Source organism: Ceratina calcarata, unplaced genomic scaffold (assembly GCF_001652005.2).
Source record: "Ceratina calcarata isolate Rehan_Ccalc_2016 unplaced genomic scaffold, ASM165200v1 scaffold54, whole genome shotgun sequence".
Taxonomy (NCBI): domain Eukaryota; kingdom Metazoa; phylum Arthropoda; class Insecta; order Hymenoptera; family Apidae; genus Ceratina; species Ceratina calcarata.
The window spans coordinates 395,056-405,585 of NW_017176565.1; the positions used below are offsets into that span (position 1 = coordinate 395,056).

Sequence of the window (10,530 nt, forward strand, 5' to 3'; positions counted from 1 at the left end):
TATAATCGTAATCATAATATAAATCAAACAATAAAAAGAAGTGGATAGAAACTGTAAATTTTGTATCTATCATGAAAGATAATACTAGAGCATTAAGATTTAACATGATACACTTGACACATAATGAGCGAGTTGCACGTATACCTTAACGTGAGATGTGTGGCTGGTCGCAACGGACGAGGCAGGCTGTTGCTGTTCGTTGTGCAGGTTTTTACTTCAACTTTCACGGACTCTCATCGTCCTTCTCGCCGCTTCTCGTCCGCTTTCGCAGAGCAGAGGGTCTCTTCACTGGCTCATATCGTCTTCGCCGCCGCAATTGCCATCTGGAAAAAAATATCCGACTTGTTAGACTTTCTAGTTTCCTCTCTACGTTCGCAATAATAGTAATAACAATGATAATAGTAATAAGAGCAACGATATCTTTGTTTCAGTACGTGAAACATTTAAATGTCGATGTGCTGGTAGTGAAATTTAATGTTTCCTCTCTGGGACAGATTTCGTTTGAACCAATGAGAAAGAACGTACAGTGCGTCAAAGAAATCGCGAAAGAATGGGTTCCATAAAAGAAAAGCACTGCGAACAGTTGAGGGAAAAAGGAAGGAAAAGCGTTCTGGTATCGTGAGGGCACGCAACAGGAAAGATAAGGATTGTGGTGGATGAAAAATGATCGTTTTAAACTCCGATTCAGATTTCTAGTGTTCGCATAGGAGAATTGATACGGTTTCGCGACGGTGAGTCGCGCCAGCTTTCTTGGAATTGCCGGTGACTGGTGACCAGACGATCGGGGTGTTGCCAGCAACGTTGGTAACAACCAACCGACGTTCAACCTTGGCCCCGTGGCCCGATTCGTGCGCTAAACCATCCCGAGCTACGACCAAATGTCTTCTTAGTCGAAGGATCGCGGACGATAAGTCAATGTTTCCTTCCCTTAAAATTCTTCCAACTACGTTCCATTCCCATGCCTTTCTTTACTCCACGAAACTCGAGACGGTATTCCCTAAAAAAAATACTTCGACGAAGAAAAACGTCTTACCCTTTCGACTGAGTTCCATTCAACGGAAAAAATGGTGAAACTTCTCTCATTATTCTAATTCTCTCGGGACGGTCATTGCAAACTGGAGTGCTCGATCTTCTAAACTTCTCTAGGACATCGTTGGAAAGTTTGACTTTTTACTATAATTTATTTATTGGCCGACGCAAACAAATGGTTGACGCGACGACATCGTGGAATATTCAAAGCTAAAGAACAGAGTCACGGAACGCATTAACGCGATCGCGTGTACGGAAACCGTGTATGCCATGCCATGCGTTGATACGAGGAAACTTACTCATACGGCTGACCTATTCTCAACCCATATCCCTTAAGAATTTCATAAACGAACACCGCGAGCCTCGAATTAAAACTCGCTAATTGTATTTCATATGCTCAGACTCATTTACTATATTTTATCATCCTTCATCAGTAGATCGTGCATTTTCAAGCGAAATTAAATGTTAAAAAGTGTGTCTTCGATAAAACTTTCTTTTATCTTATAAACGTGAAAGATCTACACTATTAACGATTACGATGTTATATTCATTCATTATAATATTCTGTTATAATATTTCATATTCATTCATCGTTTACATTTGATATGGAATTGAGCAGCCCTCGATGGGATAAAATGACAGTATTTATTTGAACAAAGTTAATGCATGGTGTGGGTGTTTGCAAATAGGAATCGATAAGAATGGAGGGAATCGTCTCTCGAGGGTATCGTCGCGTCGCGGCCCATGTAGATTTACCTCTGGATATGTAATTACGCGATCGAAAACGAGAACTAGCAACATCCGACGTGTTATCGATCCAAGTTACTATTTTTACGTAGCCGTCCCTTTTCCGTAATAACATGAATAATTCTACGAGAACTGTTCGACAATTGACGTAACTGTTAAGTCGTCCTAACGCCTCTTCGATCAAACATCGCGTAATTCCCCGGTTCTTCATTTTGTTAATCAGTAGATAACAGGTTTAGAATTACAAGAGGAATGGATCGATACGAAAATGAAACAGTCGATGTCAAGTGAAGATTTTTGTATGACATTCTTCGAAATCTTGATTTATTTTAAAACAAATCATAATTGATTTCTTCAAGGCTTGTTAATAGGATCAGATTGTATTATTTCGAATTCTGCATTTACTTCTTTAATTAACTTACAGACGAACTCAATTTCTGAAATAGCATCTGCAGCATGCAACATGTTTTTTTTATCGAATTCTAATCGCGATCTAATAAACCTTAATTTCGTTTAATCCCGAAGGCCATCTCCGGTCAAAGATATCTCGACCGCGAAACGATTAGGCATAGAAATATCAAAGTGGCACGTGTAAGTACGCACTATGCGACAGTTTTGTACCTTGGCACGGTTTTCTTCGTGACGAATGCACTTAAAACGACGTGCATGCATACCTGCCTAACTATTGTATCTGCATAGTGTATCCCCACACGCACGCGCGTAACAGGTGCACACGTACTTGCACGCACGTGGTCAGCGTACTCGAGCGAACTCAATCATTTTTGCGACTATAAACTGAAGACTATAACGCGACTCATAAGAGGAGCGAGTAAAAAAGAGTCGAGATGAAGTGGTAAGAAGGCAAGAGAAAAATGTATAAACCATTTCACAAACATGAGGATGAGATAAAATATAGATAATAGTGTAACTCGTTCTTGTTTTATACCATTTCCCTCAGGAAAACCGATTAACAACAAAAATAGACATGAAATTCTCGGTTTGTTTGGAATGAATCAAACGACGGAGTAAATGATGTATATTTTGAACGAGAGAACTGTAATTTCGCGTGTGGTGGAGGCAACACTCACCCTGAAACAATAACGTTCTAACAGCTGTACGCAGATTGCAGGTGTTCGCCATCGATAACAGAAAGAAACGGAGAAGGTAATTTGCGTAGGCCTTGAGATGTTATGATCGCAACGACTTTGAAAATGTACAAACTGCGTGAGACACACATGACGAGCATTTGTACTCGCTGAGAAAACATCGTTTCATATTCAACGAGCATGCACTGCATTTTTCACTCAAAAAAAAAGCTGGTGATCAACGTCCGCCTGTGCATGAACATGCCCGATCTCCTTAATAGAGTTCAAATGACACATAAACGCAATAGTTATTTAGAAACATCTACTGAATTTTATAAGCAACTTTAAGTTTAATATTCGCATAGTATAAAACATTTGCGTTTTTTTTTATTGTGTGATTTTATTCATTTATCAACGAGACATGTTAGAATAAGTTTTACGAAGTAATTGTTAGAGAGGATAGATTTTGTGGAAGGGTTCACCGAGAACAGATGTTGGAGGAACGTTGATCGGCGAGCATAAGAAGTATCGTAAGTTCCATAAGTCAACGTGGGAACGATCGCAGCTGGTTGACCCCAGACACCAACAACTCTCATTGTAGACCCCCAAGACCTACTAACGCGTTCTTGTCGCGAAACGAATCCCGTTCGTGTAATAATAGAACGCGTGACGAGTGTCTAGCGACCGCATCAATCGGCCAGTTCTTGCCCCCACCTGGCGTTCGACTTACTTTTATTAACTAGCACGCATGAGCGTTACCCTAGTCTCGATTCAACCGCGTGGAAGAACTTTGACCAACTTAAGCCCTGTCTACCGTTTAACTTTCAAACAATTCTTTCGTGCCGGTCGTGCTCATTCTCCTACGACTGTTCCACCTGGAGACCACTGAAAAATGCAACGTACGAAGGCAAACAATCAACGCGCGGCTATACTTTTCGAGACACGACGCGATAACGAATGATGAATGCACTTCGTATCAGAGTGAAAGTGGATCTACCGTGTGAAAAACAACAGATATTTTTTCTGTATTTTGTTTACATGTTTTCAAAACTCATTATGATTCAGTTTCGATCTATCGATCTCTGTCAATAAGAAAACAACATTTCCTTGAATGTGTTAAATTCCTCAAAGAATTCGATCACCAATACGCATCGTAACTGTTCACTTGTTAACAACTGTTTGCACTCTGAACTTTTTTCAATCTTTTGAAATATACTTCAGGAAATAAAATCTGTTTAAGTAAAGGAAATATATTATACAAACTGGAAATCGTAGGGGAAAAATCAAGCCACGGTGAATGTAGAAGTGCAAAGCTTTAAAGTTACAACCTTGTAGGGATTTCGTTGTAAAGTACAAACGCGCGAGCGATAAAAATGAATGAGGACAGTTTACAAATAAAACGCGTAATATTTATTATGACCCGAGGAAGCGTGTTGCCGATACGGAAGTTATCAGAAGGAGACACGAGACTGCGAGATTTTATCGAGTAGACCAATAATTCTAACAACATACGAAACGAAATCATATCGATATCAATTGCGTCGTATTAAGCTACCGATTCGATCAAAAGATTGATTGAATTTTTGCGATCGTGTCGCGGGACCCCGACGAAATTCTCTTTAATCGTGTTTCGATAATCAATGATCGGTAATTTCATTCCTGTTTCTGATAGTGAATTTATGAAATATATATGACAGATAATATCATTTATTTCGGCCACTTGGGCCCAGAAGTAGACTAATACTATTGCCACACTTTTACCTCAACTTTATAAATTCCTAACAATAATAACAAAACAATTGCATTTCTATTTGTACATTTTCTTAAATTACCTCACTTCTGGTCTTTGGTCAACAATCTGAAATGTATATGACTACGCACATTTCTAAACCTCGGCTGAAACCAATTAGACGAATATCGATCAAAACCTCCACTCGAGACTTATTGAACAAAAGCGTTTATCCAAAATGAACTCTATAAATAGATTGAGTTTTACGTTAAGACTCGGTGATATCGATTTAAAAAATGACACTTATTGTTAGAATTTTTAATTAATTTTTTCAAGGTTCTTGAATCCAACTATTATTATCCAACTAAACATTTATCTGAGATATCAATTCTTATTGACTCGACCTCTATTTTATGAAGAATGCCCATGGCGATAAGTACATACTCGACATTGTAAACGGAGAGATATCGAGCTTCTAACGTCACGTTAATGCGACTTCATCTTTTTATAGTTCACTCTAGTTTTGTGCATCCTCGTATCGTATTAATTACATAGAGATAATACAAGAGTAGGTGAGCCATACGGTCGCGTGTAAATGGAAATGGTATAAGTATAGAAAAAGAGAAAAGATCAATGTAACGATGTTATCTCTCTTGAATGACTTGAATTCAAGCGTCACTACCCCCATTTGTTCTCTCTCACCTGATCTTTTCTCTCTTTCTAATGCGTTCCCACTTGCACGACTGTCACCCCTACTCTATACCTGTTATCTCTATGGTTAATTATCGACGAGCTATTAATAAAGCAATACGATAAGAAATCGATCATTTTCGATCGGCACATTGTCACGAACACGTTCATTAGAATCAGTCGAACGAGTGAAAGACTCGAGGCGACCAGGCGTTCGATGAGACCGTGACACAGTAGTATCCTCCCGTACCAGTCAAACGACCGACCATAACAATTCCCTTCCCGTCTCAATCTCCGTAACCACGAATTTTCCTTGCCACAAAACAGTTTTCATAAAATATTTGAGTTTACTGCAAGCATGGCATCGTTAAAACTTGAAGAAGACCGCAACATTTTAAGACAAATCCTCCCGAAATTTATTTAACTAAGCTGTTTGGTAAAGTACAAGAATTTCAGCTGACAAAGGACCGAACGACGAAGGGAGAAACAGGGCCGTGAAGAAGCTTGGTATCTCTCCAGCTCTGTGCCTGGTTTCGAGTGAACTGGTTCTCTAAAAGCACACGCTGCAAGGACGTTATCCCCATAATTGTCCTCCGCGCAGTTCTCGTGCCCTCTTTCGCCTTGCATCGTAAACCGTGTTTCTCTAAAGTAGGACAATTACGCTTGCATACATGCACGTTGCATATGTGTATAGGCGTACGCGGCACGACTCGCTTTTACTGCGAAAAGATTGTGCGAATGAAGCACGAAACAGGTTTATTTTGCATCTGGAACGAACCAGGGCTGTTTGCACAAGAGCCGATGCTCCCCGAATCGCTAAACATTGTTCTTCGACCCGTTGTTAACCACGGTTTAACGAGGACCCTAGAGCTTACCATTAAAATTCGAAAAGGCGTGTATCGATAGGATAGGATATCGGTTTCAGCTTTCAATACGTGACTCGTTTCGTACGTCAGCCGAAGTACGAGAAGAACTGACGTTTCGAAACGAGGATGGAAACTGACGTACAAAGTTCTATCGTTTCTTTTTATAGTTGATTTGGAGAGGAATCCTCAATACGGGTTTATTTCAAATTTTCCAGAGCAAAACCTATTTGTTGAAATTATAAAGAAACGATCGAACAATGACGATTCTATTACCTTATTGCAATGACGTTCGTCTCGAGATACCACGTAGAATTACCAAGCGAAATAAAGTAATTTTGAGACTCATTCCCTTCTTTTGTAATCGTATCGATCACGTATGACGATCGAGAGCTAGCATCTTATCACTAGACATTTCCAATTAATTTCTCAATCGAGAGAGCAATTGTCTGTTTCCTCTGGTTATCAACGATCGTAGCTAATTTGCGATTACGCCGTACATACGATTCACGTGCACGTGCGTGCCTCGTGGTAGATCCGCGGTGTGACAGCAAACGAGTTAACTTCGAAACAAGAGGAAACGCGATAGTTTTCCATACTAGAGGTTCTGCTTTGTTTCACTTCGAGAACAGAATTGGAATTTCGCCGAGTGGACGCTCGAGAGGCGGCAGCGGCGACGGCGTTCATTACCAAACGCAGTTAATGGTGCAATTAGTAATTAATGCCAGAGTATTATTAAACACCGGCCCAACCGGGTTACAATAGCGTAATCCCAAATGCACTTGGACATACAACATTAATTAATAAGTATTGTTATATAGAATATGGACAGAGTAGATGCAAATTTGGGAATGTTTCAGATATAATTTTCCTCTGAGTGTATGAAATTCGCGGTTTGTTAATAATAATTACTACTAATAACTCTAACTCTTCGAGGGTGTCGCGTGTAATTGTTTGGTGAGAAATCTCGATGCAATCATGCCCGATAGATACCACCTTTTTTATTTTCCTTGCCAATGTACGATTTTTTTGCTCCTGTTCGCTCGTCGAACGCGATACGAGCAGTTAGGATTGCCGATAAATAAATCCTCGCGGGGATATTACAATTTACATATTTACGAGCGACGATCAATAAGAATATTCTTTCACAAGCTTAATCCCAGTCGTGCTTGCATCGCGCGGGATCAGAGCACGCAGTTTTGTGGAAAAAACGCTTATCAAACCGCTAATACCCTTGACCTCGAGCATCGAGCAAGTACAATATTCTCGTGATCTAGACGACGCGACGCGTCCTTCGCGTACTCTCAAAATAGCCGAACAACGGTGGGACTCGTGAGATCCCGGGAAGATTTGGCACGAGTACACGTGCATACCGACATCGATAATTAAACGACACCTTAACAACTCCCAACTATTCGTCAAATAAATTACCACCAGGCCATGTATGTAGATTGGATAACGATTGCTTCCATTGCAGACATCGTACATTGTACGTTCAAAAACCAGAATACGAATTTCAAATCGATAATCGTGTTTGAAATGTAACGCCAGACGTTGTTAAGCTTTTATCAAAATCATAATCCATTTTATATCATAACACGGACGCGAAGTGCATTGAAAGTACAATCGTTATCAGAGACGCGTGATAATTGCATTTCTCAAGACAAAGGAGGTCCGCGGATATATTCGTGGTAACAGGTTCGATGGGAATAAGTCTCGAATAGTTTTCTATCTATTCTTCCACTCGCGAAAGAGGCTCTTGGGCCAAAGCGGGAAACTAAAAGCGGTGGTAAATGGGGTCGGTCAGTCTTCGGTATCGCTATATGCAGCAACCCCCTCTACGAAAACTTTCCCACCCTCTGACGTCACGGGGTAGCAGACAGAGAATGAAACTCCCGCCCATCCCGTTAGCTTCCGTTTCGGGTCAACCAGGGTCGGGTCGTAAAACCGTGTTGGACTTATGTTCCTCTTTTTCATCTCCTACGCAATACCTCCTCGTTTAAAATCGCGTATGCCACGACCGAGCAAAAATTTTTGTGCGTAAACTATTATAAGAATGCATAGTTGATTCGTTGCCATCGTGTCAGACTGCAGATTTTTATGCAGAATGAAGAGTAGCTTGTAGAGTATTAATTTAAAAAAATGAAACCCAGTAATAACACTCTGCACTTGCATCCTTCATGTTTTTTGAACCTTTCCTGCCTTCTATCACGTCTTCAGTTTACTCATTCTCTCTGTGTTCGAATATTCAACGAAGACGTCTTCCATCTCGGCTCGAATTCGCGTCGAATCGCATTTAGCTTAGAATTTTCGACTGCTAGCGAGTAAGTACGGTGTAAGTAATACGCCTTAGGTTTTATTCGGTGTCTCAACGGTCCGACAAGCGGAAACGAGACACGGGCTCTGTCTTCGATAGGCCGGAACCAAGCGGAATAGTCACCGACAGCCACTGACAGCGCTCGATAAAACTTTTCTCACAATTCGCGGGAGCGCGAGGGAAAGCCGTTGCCTCGAGTTCCGTTGTTATTCACCAGCTCGTGCATCTGCCGTAAGTGCGGGCTTACGAGATTACAATATATACATATATGCGAGCAGGTACTGCCGACACTTTCTCATTACTCTCGTGAAAATTCTGTTCGACTTATCGTCACATCGGCTTACGCGTAAAAGAACAGCACGCCTGTCCTATTGTTCATCAAACGATTCCACCTAAACTTAGATTCCTTTCAAACGGAACATGTGAATCTATGATGCGAAGAACAGAACTTGCGTTAATTATTTTTATCTTTGTGAAATGCGTACGACGACGAGTAGAAGAAACATTTTTCCAACGAAAGACAGTCGATTTATTTTTAACCAAATTGCCAGCGCTTCAAAGAATCCCCGTGTACACAGAGCACCGAACTAACTCGTGCATTTTACGACGAGCAATGGACGACAGTATCGCGCAAGATTAATACAAATATTTGTGTTTACCGTCGAGCCGTTGCTGACAATGAGAAAACCCGGGGAAAAGGAGAGTCTCGAGGCTCTGCGAAGGTAGAGAGGAAAAAAGGAGAACTCATCAATTTCCGTGCTCGTACTTCCCTCACTATTGAACTCGAAGGCTTGTTGGCCTGATCGACGATAAACAAAATGCCTCCTTCATACTTTGCTTAAGGTAACAGGATAAGAACGATGCGATATCGAAATAGAACCAATTTGTTCTCGCGTCTATCTAAATATTAAGAATTTTAATATGAATAATTGTCTCTTCCTTCGTTGAAAAATGAACGCGGTCTCTCGAGGCGGATTACGCGGATTCCTACGCGTTACTTATCGATATTTGAAACGCCTGTCGAATTACTGCAGGGTATTATTCAAATACGTGAAGAAACGACGATCTTATAAAATATGCAAATGAAACGACCCCCTAATTAGAAGCTGACTCACGAACTTCGACGAAGAAAATAATGTTACATATTATGCAATTGAAAAAATGCCAAGGTAGAGATTCGCTTTAGTATCACTGAAGAAGAGAGTTGACCGAGCAACGGCCAGACGTTACTCGTGAATATCTTAAGAATGCTACCAAGTTCCCTGGGAATCGTAGAAAATACGACTTCCGAATGCGAATTGCATTCAGCCGAACGATGGTTACCGGCGTAAACGGTGAATAGAAGCAACGACTAGATATTGCTTATAAATACATCTATAGAAAGCCGTATCCCGTAACGATACGATAGTAACTATAATAATATACTTCGACCGCAACATAAACACCGATTGCGACGAAATTACAGAATACAAAACGCGAACCGCAACTCGGATGCATTTTAATATTCATGATAGATCAAATCATGCAATGAATAGTTTCAATAAAATTGTATATACTTTGTGTGACACAGAGATGTTACTTTAACTATTCATTAAAATCACAAATTTCATTCAATTTGTTGGGTACCCTAAGAACGTCTAGTTCGGTTATACGTTTCACAGTATGTTTTAAGACTCATGAACGGGGATCTGCCTACATAAGACTCTGATGTTCGGTTTAGGAAGCCCTTGCGATTCCACGCGTTGTCCACCACTCGACGACGCTTACTGTAACCTCGATTTTCCGCTTAATAAACCACCGATCACCGTGCGTTAACTACGAAAGTGTTAGATCATTGATAGTGTTAAGCTGCGAACGTAGCCGGTTTGATTTTTATCAATATGGGTCAATCGATCATGAAACAACCGACCTTCCAAATTTCGCTAGAAGAAATCAATTCAAAGACAAATGACGAACTTAAATTGCAACACCATTCTTGGATTAAGGATGTATTGGCTATACAGTCAATCGCAAAAGTTTATGTACCTTAGAAAAACGCATTTCCTATAATTAAAAAGAAATTAGACGTCG

General features: G+C 40.5%; 1 protein-coding gene across 12 annotated transcripts in view; it reads right to left on the reverse strand.

Annotated features, from left to right (window-relative positions):
* The window catches only part of pHCl-1 (pH-sensitive chloride channel 1), a 56,573-nt gene that overhangs the window by 35,757 nt on the left and 10,286 nt on the right, over window positions 1-10,530 (reverse strand). For all 12 annotated transcript variants that reach the window (XM_026816711.1, XM_018030832.2, XM_018030836.2 and 9 more), the window contains exon 2: window positions 145-323. The gene's annotated coding sequence lies outside the window, so the exon portion shown is untranslated. The remainder of the gene's footprint in view (window positions 1-144; window positions 324-10,530) is intronic.